We start from the raw sequence: 15557 nt of genomic DNA, 5'->3' as shown, positions 1-15557 counted from the left end.
AGAGGAAAATAAATAGTGCTTAAATAAAAAAACTAGTAGTGAACATGGAGAAGACCAAAATATTATGTTTTGGTAGAAGCAAGACTAGGTTCCCTTGGTGTCTAGGTACAGTCCTATTAGAGAGGGTAACAGAATATAGATACCTGGGAATATGGTTTATGGTTTACGAGCAATCTGAAATGGTCTACCCACCTGGAAGCTTTAAAAATGAGGGCAACGGCTACTGTGAAGGGTCGAAAAAGATTCAACAGCGTTTATGGCTAAATGTCAGATGGGCCGTTAATAAAGGTCTACTTAGCAATGGTTCCTGCACAATTTCTGTATGGGGCAGAGGTTCTTATTCTAAGTGGGGAAAAATGTTGGAATACAGGGGAGGGAAATATACTGAAAAACTTGTTCTCGTTGCCAAAATCATCAATGGTACAAGCAGCTAGAATAGAGCTGGAATTCACCTCTTGGGCAGTTACCGCCAGTATGGTCCTAATTCGTTTTTGGCAGCGCCTAGGGTCAGGGGAGATTAAAAAAATCTCCCACTGGTGTAGAGGTGAAATTGCCATTAGTGAGCTGTCCTGGGCAAAAAAATCAAGAGCCTCTTTAAGAGAAGTGTATGGAATGCTGGGTTTAAAGTTATGCCCACAGCTAGGACATACAATAATAGGTAAAAAAGAACTACGGTCTCAGGGAGCCGACATGTCCCGTATAGGTGACCGAGAGTAACTCTCGAGGAAAACATCGGTGGCCCATATGACCCAGAGGTGGGAATCAGAAGTACAACAGTATCCCTATTTAGACAGGTTACCAAACTACCATCTAAGACGTGAGGTATTAAAAGTGAGAATGGGAATAAACCCCTGCTATGTAAATAATAGGGTTAAAAATTTCATGATAAATAGCGAGGGTAAATGTACTTGTATGTTAGGTACCCCCTGCGATATCGTACATATTTTATTAGATTGTAGGTCGGTTTTAGATATACGGAAAGAGATTCTATGTCCGATATTCAAAAATATAGAATTAGAAATAGGATGCAAGCTGCTAATTTGCTAGTGGAAATGACAAAGTTAGATGTAGCCTGTGCTTTGGGGAAATTTATGAGCAAGATTAGGGTGTTTCTCCAGTCAATAGAGTAACAGGTGCAGCAGTTCACTTAGTATAAAATGATAGTGTTCTTGTAAGCGTGAATAGTAATGTATGTATTTTGGAAAGATTGTAAATATATGCTGAAACCATTGTGATTTTAACAATATTTAGGAAGAAATCTGTTTGGTACCTAAAGGAGTTGGGTTATCTTTGTGCAATGTCCATGAGCTGCTTTTGTTTTTAATAATGTATTATGTCATGTGCTTTTAAAAAGGTTTATAAAATGTAAAGTGTACACTTTTATGGTTGTAACAAACCAAATAAAGTTTTTATTGACAGTGACAGAGTCTCGGCAACGACGCTTAACATCCTGTAATCCTGGGTAAATCACTTAATCTTTCCGTGCCTTACAAATATGAATATGTGCTCATTTAACTAAACTGGTGCTCTTGTAAAGTGCTCTGAAACCCAATGTCTCGGGTCTAGTTTGCCCTATATATAAGACACTGAAACATTTAAAAAAAAAAAAAGAGGCCTGAAGCTTTCAAAACTGGCCTCTACGGGGTCTTGCCCAGCTGGAAATGACCGGTGGAATAAAAGTACAGACCAGCTCTACCCGCCACAGCGCCATGGTGGTGGAGGTCAATAGCTGCACCCCTGGTGGATTGGCAGAATGTCCTCTGGAGCCCAAATGTAGCCCCTTGTAAGCACTGAGGAAATGAAACATCCTATTTGTCCCTTTCGAGTAATGCTAAATTATCTTTTGGCTGAGATGTTGCAAGGTCAGAGCCCTTGGCATTATATAACACAGATGCAAATGTTTTCTAGAGCCCTCAGACTCTGCTTTGAGCTACAGGAAATCACAGAGTAGATTTTAACGCAGAGGCTCTTGATTTGCTATTTAAATACACCACAACTAATTTGATGTGCACTATAATAATATCAGCTGGAGTCCTGCGAGGTCAGGTAGCTGGTCACTTCAACCCAGTACAGTTTTGGCACAAACTCCACATCATTGACAAGATTCAACATATTAAGAATAGCATGTTTAGTTTGAGAGGTATGTCATGGTGTAAATAAAATTATTTTTGGTGCAATTTCGAAGCTAGTTACAATTGATTTTCATTGGAGAACCTTTGATCTTGTTTCTTTAACCTTCATACATGAACACTTTCACTGGACCAACAATTGATTTGTCTTAATTGCACATTCAACATTAATGGAAATAGGTGTTTCCACTCTAAATTACAAAATTAAATCGTTAACATTTTAGTTTGTGCCTCAAGCTCTCATTGGTTCTCTACAAATAGCTTCAGAAATAGTCTTTTTCTTTCTTTCACCAATTTTCACTACTCCTCTCTTCAAAGTGCGAGAATCCCACTAACCTTCAGGAAACAATTTGAGAATGGAAATGCAGTCATTTTTTGTGTAGAAATCGTTGTTAGCAAATTATCCAGAAGGCGTTTAAAATGTCTTGAGAATCTGGAAGCAAATATAATGTAATGGATCATCCACATCTTCTCGAGCTTGGTAGCATTGGCTGGTACGGGATCTAGTTTATTATTGATGGGTGCGATGTGCCACTTATTATTTGTAACATCATCACTTAAATTTCAGATGTTGCTGTGTATTGCACATTGGCACATTAAATGTATTGTTGGATAGCTTGCAGGTTTTCTGGTTGTTGCAGAATGAGGAAAGGAGAGTTAATCATTCGGGAAATAATGGAAACTGGCTAATGTAATGAAAAAAAGAGATGAGTGATTTAATAGTTTTTCCTTTATTTTCTATTCCAGAATGCCCCCGTTCTACAATGGAATCTCTGAAATACAACACAGAGCCTCAGACACTAAAGCGAGGCAAAATAGGAGTTTGAAATAAAAGATTCTCAGTTATGACGTTGCCCTGTGGCACCTCCTGTCCTTCAGCTAGCTGCAGGCTGTTCATGATATAATTTGGTGTTGATCTATTCTAGTCTTCTTCAGGACTGTAAAATAAGGTTACCAAGATGAAGACATCACTGCCTAGAGTTTCACTTCTTCTTGAACCACTTTGTGTCCAAGATTGACCACACTTTTATATCTTTCTATCCAGTAGGGTTAAATTTCATATTGGCCTTTTGTAGCTGAACTCTCTGAGTCTAAATAACCACAACCAAACTTGTTTTAGTGTGTTCACTCCTTATCAGCTAGAGTTCATAATGAGTATTCAATTTCTTAGTTTTTGTAGCATCTCCTCTTTATGAATCCTCTAAAGTGGTTCAATAACACTAGCAGTCCCGCTTACTACCTCTGAGCTCAGTGGCTCTCTGGCAGAACTTCGCTCGACCATGGCTGAATCCCCGCCAGTGTAGGATTAAACCATGTGGAGGCCCCCTAGACGGACAACATTTTCAGGGCCCCCCTCGCAAGCTTGATTGTAATTTTCTTTCAAGCTCAAATCAAGATTATTTTGGTCTGTTGTCACTAAAAGGAGTGGGGCCCATAGGCCGGTGCCTACTTTGCCTATTTGGTAATCTGAAACTGATCCCCGCCCTCACACTCGTCAGAGACACTGGAATGTTCATGACGAACATTGAGCCAGACTGCAGCACAAAACCAAGGATGTAACAGATATCTTTGGAGTATTATGCAAAGTGTTAACTCTGGGTGTTGAATCTTGCTTATACTTTAAAGGTTACCAGTGATTCTCCATGAAGATGAGTTCACCTTGGGCGTGTGGGCTGCTTTGCGACCACCTGAACAAAGATGAGTAATCTTCTGCAAGCAGGTGGGAGACAAGACATGTCTTCTCCCTGGGCACTCAAGAACTGGCTAGGCCTCTACAGGTGGGTGCTAGTTAAATAAGAACCTTGCACAAAATGGCTGGCAGATTCAAGGGATTCCCAAAGTCCTTTAAAAACCAGAACACATGGATTCCATGAAACCGCACAACGAGCCATAGTGTGCGCCCAACTCACCGTGCTCTGGCACCAACCAACTCCTGAGTTAACAAGTTCTCATTGAGGGGTTGCCACAGTGTGGCACAGTTTCAAGTCCCAAGTCCAGATTTATTGACTTGTCTTTGGCCATATAAGCAGAGTAATTGTCTTTGATGATAGGAGGGTGACATAAAGGCAGCGGAGAACTGTATGGAGCGAATAGGAAGGATTCAGCTCGCTGATGTTCTTAATGTGTTTTCAGATTGGGCCACATTTGTGTAGGTGTATAAATTGGCAGTCTCTAATGCAAGTAAATAGCATTTCTTTCTTCTGCATTTGTATTAAACATGTCAGAAACACTGACAATGTTGACAACTTCCTAAAATGTACATTGTCTGTTGCTTTAAGTGCTGTAAGTCTGATGAATACAGCATGCCACATTAAATTAGTTACAGGTTATAAGCCAGAAAAAGCAAACCTATGCTCACGAGTGTCTACAGAAAATAGTTTTTATAATTCTGCTTAATTTGCAACGAAGGAGCTTGCCTGCTCCTTTAGGAGCTATTAATAATTGCTTTTATAGCATGCCTACAGGGTGCCAAGAGACCCTGCTGAGCTGAAATACAGTAATTACGCCTTCTGCTTCTCTTAGACATTTAAAGCCAGATGCAGAGGTATCAACGGCCACTCTCTCGAGGATTCTAATAATTTGTGAGGGAAGATTACATTCCGAAGCAAGCTACCAATGAGGATCCACTGGTACTTACAGTACTTATTATGGGATGAGTTTCTAAAACATGGAGACACTGCATGGAAAGAGCTACCTCCCAAATCATAGATGCTGCCCTTCTCATCACGGATAAAGATGACCCCTACCACCCAATATTACTGGACCTCTCAGCAGCTTTCAACACTGTTGACCCCCCCCACCTACATGCACATCCGGTAGTGTGGAACTCACAGGAAATGACCTTCACAGGCTCTCCTCCTATTATCCAACTGAAACCAGTACATTCACATGGGCACCTCCAGGTCCCAGAAAGCTTGGCCTCCTGCGGAGTTTCCACTCGAGCCCTATTATTTTCACCCACAGTAAGCCCCTTGAGGATCTCTTCACAGATAATGACATCAAAACTCACCAATACGCTGATGGCACACAACTGTATGTGAAGGTCTCCTCAGTCCCACACATGCAACACATCAAACACAGTTTGCACTTCTTCCAGGCACGGATGTCCAGTACTGATTTTAAGCTTCACCCCACCACCATATAATTCCTGTTTTTCACCAAAAACAACAATTAAAAGCTTGTTGCACAACAACATCAACCTCGATAAATTCAAACCCCGACTTTCACACAATGCCAAGTCTCTCAGATTCACCCCTGATATTGATCTCATCCTGAACAGGCACACTGAGAAGAGAAATGTATGGTATGAGTAATGATTACTATCCTCTGTTCCGTCGTATGTCCGAGTTTACTACCCCCCACCCTGCCCATCCCCTGACCCGCCCCACAGCATGCCCTATGCAAGCTGCCACTGCTCGTTTTACTTAAGAAAGTGAAACCATTACTCTAAGAAAGTGACTACAGATCTGCTATTGAAGCTCTCATACCCTTGCATCTGGATGGTGGCAATTCCCTGCTCCAAGGCTTTTGAGACTCCACACTGCCCCCCACACCCTATCCCACCTTAGGAGTATTCTACAAATCAGTCATGCCTGGCACTCCTGTCTATCTGGCTCACAAGCTCACCATCTCTGGTGGCTTAAGATACCTGCAGCCAGGACACCATCAGATAGGAGCTGAAGAAATAAAAAAAAATAAAAAAACAAAGCAACATGCCGTCTCCAACTATGCACCCAAGAACTGAAACAACATGCCTCTATCCATCAGGACTGTGCCACCTGTGTACCAGTTTATGAAAGAGTTGAAGATACAGATATCTAGAGAGCACTACATCATGATGCAGTAAACGTCCACTTTTTCACTTGGAATCAAGCTACTCCTCCGTTCATATGTTAAATGAGTCTTTGTCTTGGACCCAGTGCATTACACTTCTGCCTTTCTGTAAGGATCTTTCTATAAAGATACCACATAGACCGCGGCGGAAAAGCGGCGGACGGTCTTCCCATCCGCCATGGTCCCCCCACCATTGTAATATGGCGGGGTGAAATAGGTGGCGGACGGGCAAGGATGGCGGATGGATCGCCACCGCCTGCATGGCGGTGGCGATCCGTCCGCCATCCTAATTGACCCCAATGTTCGTTTCATCCAACAGAGAAAAAAGCTCAACTCAAATAATTGAGACAATAGATTACTCACGGACTTTGGACAATAAGACTTCTAAGACATAGGAGAGTTTCTTAAACTATACTCCAACTCTAATAATCTAGACTTTTCCCATAAAACGAACAGATCCTAAAATAGGTCAAACTCTCTTGAATTACAGGCAGTGAAGAGGCCCAGCTGATTGGACCTGTGACATTGGCAGAAGTTAAAGAGGCTTTAGCTAAACCACCTACGGTTCAAGCTGCTAGGGCACACAGTGCTCACGCACAAGTCTTTCAGTCACCTGCAAATCGGAGACATGTGACATGAAGAAGATACTTCTGCTCCATTCAACTTAGTTAAAAGGGTTTTTTCCTTAAGACAGGGGAAGCTTATCATTTTACTCACATCCTTTTGGCCTATTTCACTATTGAATGAAGCCCGGCTATATGATTTCTGCAGCTACCTTTGATTTGAGGCCATCTTAATATTCAAGCTTATAAAAAGAATGGTCCATGCCTACTTTTCCAGTAGTTAAATTACGTTTGCAATTGGCACTATCTATCGCTTTTTTGTCAGTTGCATAATTACAATACGAAATTGTGCTGTGGGACTACAGATGATTTAGCCAGATACCTGTACCTATTTCCTCAGATATTTTTAATGCCATTAATTGGCGCTCAGTTTGAGCCACAAAGTTACCTCCATCTCCAAGTACTGGCCCAAACACAATTGACATTTAGTGTGGTACACCCAGGCACCTCACTGTCCACAGGGCTTATACAGTGGGCCTCAGGGCATAAGATGTGACTTTTTCCAGTGTCCCATACCCAACAAATCTGCCACAAGAGTCCATTGCAGATGGCTGTTATACACCGTGGGCATCGTGTGGAAGGTATGGACTTTGGCCACATGCTGCGTCTAGCACCCCCTTTCTTTAGCCCTATGTCTCTGTCCGGAATCCTTTGCCTTAAACATTGATCTCAAAGCATGCAATGTGGCCTTTGACCACACCGAGAGCTCATCCCACCTGCTCCGAACCCCCTACTACACTTGTCATTTAAGCATTTGTATTGGGCCCAGGATGGAGGACACTCTGCCCTAGCCACCACCCCCCAGCACATACTTCATACAAAATTCAGCCATAAGTAGCACCCATTGGGCCAATGTTCAAGGTGTGATTCATTTCATTTCATTTCATGAGGCTTTATTCGGTACATATAATACAAATGACCATAAAAGCACACAAAACATACATATTTGGACAACAAAATGCAGAGTTGAACTAGAAATACAAGTAATTAAAACATCATGCTTTTCCTAGCATAAATAGATTTACATAAAAAAGTGGCAATAAAAAAAAGCAGTTATCAGGGGTATTCATACTAAAAATCAGCTTCATAGCTTCGTTAACATCATAGATACCATATTTTTTAAACATTGGTTTTAAATAGGCCACCCGAAAATTCATATAGAGGGTGCAGATAAGCAAAAAGGGCAGTGTGCCTTGTTTGGATTGTCCATCACACGGGCAAGGACCAACCGGGTGCTTTTTGAGATGCGGAAAAGCCACTAGGTGATGGACCAGTCCAAGCCTAAGTCTAGTGAGGACAAATCTATGGGTTGGTCTAGTCACCTGACTCAAGTATGGCTGGAAGCCTTCACAGTCTATATATTTATTATTGAACTTGAGTGTGAACAAATGACCATTGGTAATTGAATGCCTTTGTGATCTATACAACAGAAATTTACTTTTCATCTCGATCTTTGAGATATCCCCTGCAGCACAGGGATCGGCTATTATGTTAAGACCACAGATTACCTAGACTCTATCTACAATATACTTTAACCAAGGAATCCTTGAATAATTTTCAAGGTCAAGACAGTCATTAATTACAAGTTGGTTAAGAGCTGTCTCCTCCTTTAGCCAGATGGAACGCCAGATCATTAAGGGCCGCAAAGATATTAGATCTGATATATGATCTGCCCCAACTTCTCTGTGGAATAAATCGGTTGGGACAGAGGTAGGTAGGCAGAGGAGCTTTTTGAGGAAAGTATTTTCCTCCGTTTGTAAACAGCCTGCTTTGAGGTATCCCCAGACCCCTGCCCCATATAATGCAATCGAGACACACCTTGCCCGATATATCTGCATCAAATCACCAATTCGTCTATCACCGATTTTTGAGGCAAATCTGAATACACCATAAGCGCTTTTGGCCATCCTCGCCCGTACATTTATAAATTCCTGTGACCAGCTTCTATCCCTCGAAAAGGTGACACCTAAATAACAGCATTTTTTCACTTGTTACACTTTCACTCCATCTATAAAAAATACATGTTTTTTTTCCGACCTTACCCAACAGATCATCGTATGGGTTTTGTTCTTATTAATCAATAATTTCTTATCCTTAATAAAAACAGAAAACTGATCCATCAGACGCTGGAGGCCGATAGGAGTCCTGGACAATAACACGGCATCATCTGCATAAAGCAGTACCGGGACATCTAACCCTTTAACCTGGGGCGCATCCGCTCTGACTGTTTTTAAAATTGCATCCACTGCGTTAATAAAAAGAGTAAAAAGCAGGGGGGCGTGGACGCAACCTTGTCTTATTCCACACTTTACATTAAAATTAGGAGTACACTCCCCGCTCACCCCATAGCGGACACAAGTTTGTAATTTTTCATATAGTTCGAGCTAAAAAGAAAATTATTTCCTCTTGTGCCCCAAGTTCTAATAATGTTGTCCATAGGGTGGGATGGTCCACCAGATCGAAAGCACTGCATAAATCTGCGAAGCAGAGATAGAGGAAGCCATGTTTGGCCTGGGTATATTTGCCGATTAACAGATCCAGATTTAAACATTGGTCTAGTGTACCACGCCCTTTCCTAAAGCCGAACTGGGAACTAGCCAGGATCCCCTTGTCTTCAGCCCATTCTTCCAACCTGACCAACAATACTCTGCTCATGATTTTCACCGAAGAGTCAAGTAGGCTGATAAGGCGATAATTCTTTGCGTCTGACTTGTCCCCCTTTTTATGGATCGAAATAATAATGGATTCCCTCCATGATGATGGGATCATATTATTTACTGCAGCATTAAATACAATAGTAAGTACGGGACCCCATAACAGCGGGAGAGCCTTATAAACATCAATAGGGACCCCATTGGGCCCCTGAGCTTTTCCCCCCTTACTGGCCCTGATTCCCTGTTCTACCTCGGCTAATGTGAAATTAAGTGGGACAATAGGCCATGGCCTAGAGTTTGCATTATATGAGCCAGTTGCTCTAAAGATAGCCGAAAAGTGAGTTACCCAAGCCTCACTGGTGACATGGGATGTAAGTTGTGGGGTCTTATCGTCCCTAAGGAAGGGAGAATTAACTGTTGCCCAAAACAGGCAGCAGTTAGAAGTCTCAGCTGCCTGTGCTAAATTGTCCCATGCTTCTTGTTGCAGCTCCCCTTTCCTTTTAATGAGGGCTAATTTATATTCATGTCTCAGTTGTATAACCTTCTTCTGATCCCTGGGTCTTGAGACTAATACCTGCTTTAATTGGGATAGTAAGGTTGTGCAGGCATGATCAAATCATCCCTTTTTAGGGGTGGTTTTCCCTTTACCAGACCCAGTGAAAATCGTATCTATGGATTTATTAATACTAATAGAATTCCCTAAAATAGATTCTGAGTCGCTTTCTATGGTCAGGATGTCATTTATTTCCTCCATGGATTCTGATATAATTGTTCTCATAACTGTCTCAGATTTCTCCCCTTTCCATCTCAGTCTAATACCACTCGGTCTATGTGGCTCGATGTTATCTATAGTTCTTGAGATCCGCATAGCCCTACATTCTCAGATGACAGTACTTAATATGATACAAATATGGTCACTTAATGTAGACTCTTCAATCCTCGTGTCATACAGAGTGGCACAATATTTGAAGAGACCATGACATGATCTATAGAGGATTTGGTATTCCTACCAGTATAGGTGGGAATCATTTGGCCACAGTCATCTTTGGCAGACTGCATAAGCTCTAGGTCATAAGTTGACATGATTTTATTTATCGACTCACCATATATACTGTGCGGGAAGTGAGGGGCATCGTCACCCGAGTTACTTTGAACCCCACACACCCGGGATGTTGACATAGAACAGATAGGGATATTAAAATCACCCACCCATATAAAATCAAAAATAACGTTCTCCTCTGCTAGAAGCTTCTCAATAACATTTTCTAGTTCATCAATAACTTTATGCCGCGTGTTATCGAATATGTTATTATAATAGTTAATTAAAAGGGCATCATGGCCTTCTTTCTAATGTAACCAAAGAATCTGTGAATAAGTCCCAACATCAGATGTCTAACCACAGTCAGTGTTAAATTTAAAAAGACTAAAATCAGCAAGCCACCCTTTGCTCTACCATGCGACGAACTCTGCGCTTCTAAGTTATAAGAGGCAAACCCATCATAGCTAGTTTTTATTGTACATCAGGTTTCTTGGAAACACAAGATATCATGTGATCTAATAAAATCCAACCACCCCAACGTTCCCCCTTTAGAAGCCAACTCAGCTATGTTCCAGCTGACAATTGATATCCCTTTGGTATTACCAATAACAGCCTGATCTTGAATAAGATGACGTCTTGAAATATCCCCCCACTTTCATCAGTGTCTCTCGACACTTGGGTTATCTGCCTCTATAAATCCTTGGTCAAATGATATCCCCCCCTATGGCACTAGTTTCAGGCCTGGGAGAGACCGCCACTTGAGTTACACGGCGGCCAATATCCTGTCAATCATTGGTATCCAGGCCACTCAATACATCAAACTGGTTTGAAACAGGTACTCCAGGAACAGGGAAAATTTTCTGGGGCCTACTATTTATGAATGTATCTCTGTTTGTTATATCGGCTGTTAAGTGGCTATAGAAGTAACCAAGTGGGCGTAAGTTGATACTTTGCTGGGTATAAGGTAATGATGTCGCTCTCATTATAGAGGTAGTAGTGAGGTGGGGTTTTTTAAGATTGATGATAATACAATCACCCCTGATATTTTTATTTGAGTTTCCTATCCAGTTAACCCTTCTCATTGTGAGGATCTGGTCTGAATAGTTCATAGGGAACCCACAATGGCGATTCAACCAGTATACTGATTTATTTTTAAGAGAATCATGGGATTCAACCTGGGTTTGGTTAAGCAGGGGTACATTAGTTAAGACTACCACATAAGGCGCACAGTCAGGCGGTAAGTTGATGGTGCGACTACGTTTTGGTTCGAGGTTGATCGTTTCCCTCCCAGATTCTGTACTCCTAGATTTCTTATTGCTACTGACTGGTTGCTTACTTTGAGCCGCTAGGGTTACATTACCCCCCTGCCTTTGTCCTACAGCCACTGGCGAAGGTATTTCCGTATTTTCATTACTTGCTATGTTAAAGCCTCAGGTAACGGGTTTTTAGGAACCCGTTTGTTGCCAGGGGATAACACCCGAAGACCTCTGAGTTCTCCCTGTTCCGGACCACAGAAACACAGAGTCTTCTAGTCGAGTCAGAGATCGAGTTTTATTGATAGCTACCAAGTAACAGGTGTCCTAGAAGCACGACAAACACGGGTCATGTGTTCTCAGGAGACTGTTCGTTTTTACAGAACCAGCCTTCTCCTTATATACAAAAATAATAGCTTCGAGCAAGAATTCCTGAGTTTATGATATGGCTATACACATATTTCTACAATAATACAAAGAGCAAAGTCATGTAAGCAAGCCCACATTTTAGATGTCCAGTTCGTTGATAGATTACCCAGTTAGGCCCGGAACTCCCATCAGATATCGATGAAACCTCAATAAAGGAGGGCACCTCCTAGTCATAAAACTGGCCATAAACAAGGAACGTGGACAGGGGCATGTTTGCAGAAAGCATGGTCTGTATGTAGTGAATGGTTTGTGGAATGTTATGCATTGATGCTATCGCATTTGGCCACTGGGCGAGGGGCTGCCCAAACAGGTTTGGCTAAAGGCAATGGAGTCAGTTGGGACAGGTCAGGGGGAAGTCAGGGAAGGAGGACGTGTCCTTTTTGGATCAAGCTCGACCTTTAATTGACTTATCATGAGGGCAAGACGTAAGATGGATGCCGTTCACAAAATGGAGTCTAAGGGGTCGGGACGGAAACTATGATTTGGGGGTGTTGGCGACCCTCGATTATGACGCAAATGTATGGGAATGATGCCCTAATCATGATCGGTTCGCTGACACCAAATCATGGTACGTTGATATTTTGTGACACGGGTATTGGACCTCGATATCGGGATAACAACAGGGTCCAGATTTTCAGAACCACAGACCCTCCTTTTGCCCTTATGTAAGGCAATAATTCATATTAATCGGAGTCCAAATCCGTATGAAGGAATTCGTGGAGATGCTGCTGTAACATCATTCTGTTGCTCAGTTCGTCTCGTGACACAGGCTTCCGTACACATGACGTAGCACAGAGGCCACATAGTGCAGGAGCGCACTGTATACACAGGCAGAACATAAACAGAAGCGCTAAGATCATCCCAATGAAGATCAGTGTTTTCCATCTCCATGCAGTGATCAGTTCCCAGAACCACCCTATAAAGGACCAATCTCCTTTTTCCACGTGGAGGGAATCAGATCTTTCGTGTAGTTTAGAGATGGCTTGGTACACTGTCGGTGCGTTATCAGGGATGAAAATGCAACAACTGGATTGGATGACTCTACACACACCACCACGATCGGCGAGTATGATATCTAGGGCAACTCGGTTTTGAAGGGTCATAAGTCGATCCGACTGAAGTTCGGACGTCAAATTTCCAAGGGCTCCGGCCGTTGTAGTCACGGCGGATTCAACTATCCTCGATAACTGGCGAATATTCCTGCTGTTTACCATAGGCCCCCAAAATGGCAGAAAACCCTTTGCGAAGTCAGCGAATTCCTGACCCGCGGTGTCGTCTTTACTCACGACACCTCTAGCTGTCCTTGTCCGATGGTAATCTGCTCGGGCCGTGTAAGTGGGAGGCAGCAGAAATGCGATAAAGCAGGTACCTGAGAAGTCAGGGGGCAACCACGTGTAAGCTTGGTCATGGCAGACGAAGTACGTGCCTTTGGCTGCTAATAATATAGGGGAAGTTCGGGAAGCGAACACATATGTTTCTGTGCAAATACTCTTTCCTAATTGAGCTTTGGGATCCCTGCCGATACCCTGTAAACATAAGTGACCTCGGTTGGGTACTATCCAAACTGGGCGGGATTTCTTTGCTGTCTGGCTCTTACTCAGGTAAACCCTATATTTGGTTACGTTCCAACGAGTGTACGGAGTGAGTTCATCTTTGGGAATCGTAAGATAGGTGTCGAACTCTCTACTCATATTTCTTATCCCTGCAATTAGACCTTTATTACTGGAATCACTTTCAGTAGAACGTGTCGGGTACGGTTCTAGGGCAAATAGGAACATAGTCTGGAAAGCCCACAGAGAACCATAATAACTGAAAGGCAGGATGAAGTATGGGATACCCTTATCCGTCGTGTGTGGCATGAGTCCACATATCCAACAGTTCGATGTGTTCATGATGGACTGGTGCTGGTGTAGGAGTTGAATAAATTAGTTATTTACAAATTCGAGTCTTCTGGCAGATTCGTGTTCAGGTAGAGGGTGAAAGTAGTGTGGAGAGATAGTAGGAGGAGGCTGTGGCTGGGTGTCATTCGGAAAGGTAACTTTAAACACGAATAGAGTATAACCAGTAAAAAACACAATTATGCTACATAACATTAAAACACATATTATCAGGAATCTTCTTTTGGACAGTATCGTGCATAACCGTTTTTCAAAGTTCGTGAGTCTGATAGGTCTCTCTACCCTTGGAAACTCCATCCTCTAGTTGCTGCCCGCGGCGGTAGATTGATTCTGCCAGGGAGCGCGCTCTGCTCAGTCCGGGGTAACTCCCGTGGACCAACCAGAACCGTGGACCTAAAACTTCCCAGTTGCACTCCCCAGACTTCAACCGCGACCCTAGCAGCAGAACCGGATGGCGGTTCGAAAATCAAAAATGAGCAAGTTTCCTGGGACGAGAGAGCTGAAAAATCAAAAATAGTTCTTAGGGGGGAAAGAAATTCACATTAGTTTTATTAGTCTCTTTGTCTAGACCTAAGGTTGTATCGTCGTTTGCCAGGTATGGTGTGGTCTTCAAACAATGTCTCAGGTTCGGTAGTGTCCAACTGCATAGACAGTGGCACAAGTCCTTGTAAAATACGATCACTCTCCTTTTCGGTACCAGTTTCTTTTAAACGTGCATCGCTGAAAGGGATGAAGCGAGGTATGGATTCTGTCTCGGAGTCGGCAATTCCTTCGTTGACCCACCGGTCGTATGGAAGGGGCAGAGGGACCCGTTTACAATGGGTCCCGTGCACCCAGTTCTTTTTGCCGTCCACCCGAACCGCTGACCTCGTGGAAAGAAGTACCAGGTAAGGTCCGGTCCACCTCGGCTGTCCGTTGTTGGTGCGCTGGAAGTTCCGCACCAAGACCCACGCGCCGGGTGTGATGGAGTGACCTGGATCGTCAGAGGCTGGTGGAGAGGAACTGTGAACCTGTTGGTGTAAAACACGCAATTTAGTTGTCAATTCGCACAAATAGTCAAGCAGTACGGGGTGCTCTATTTCGCTAAGTTTCTTTGGTCTTGGCACGCCCCAGACGTTGGCTGGGCGGCCGAACACTATCTCATGCGGGCTAAGTCCTAATCTGGAATGGGCCGTCATCCTAGTTGACAAGAGTGCTAGGGGCAAGGCGTCGGGCCATTGGAGACCTGTACTGGCTTGGATCTTGGCTAATTTGAGCTTTAAAGTGCCGTTGTAGCACTCTACCAATCCAGCTGATTGGCGGTGATTCGCAGAGTGGAATTTTTGCTGTATGCCTAAACATTCACACACTCTCTTCATCACGCGTCCTACGAATTCACTTCCATTATCACTCCAGACAATTCTAGGCATGCCAAACCTCGGGAAGAACTCTTTGACAAGGGCTTTGGCGGTTGACAAGGCAGTATTGTCTTTATGGGGGTACGCTTCCACCCACCTGGAGAAAGCACAAACAACCACGAGCACATACTTCAGATTGTTGCATCTCTCCATGTGAATGAAATCGAGCTGCAAAACCTCGAACGGATACGTTGGAGGAGCAAAATGACCAGCTGGAGTTGGGGTTCCCCTACCGGGATTGTACTTCAAACACACCATACAGTTTCTGACCACATTCTCTGCATATTTCGGGATGTTGCTA

This window comes from Lissotriton helveticus, chromosome 10 (genome assembly GCF_964261635.1).
Source record: "Lissotriton helveticus chromosome 10, aLisHel1.1, whole genome shotgun sequence".
Classification (NCBI taxonomy): Eukaryota; Metazoa; Chordata; class Amphibia; order Caudata; family Salamandridae; genus Lissotriton; species Lissotriton helveticus.
The sequence above is the reverse complement of the archived record's forward strand: the minus strand, read 5'-3'. Positions refer to the sequence as shown.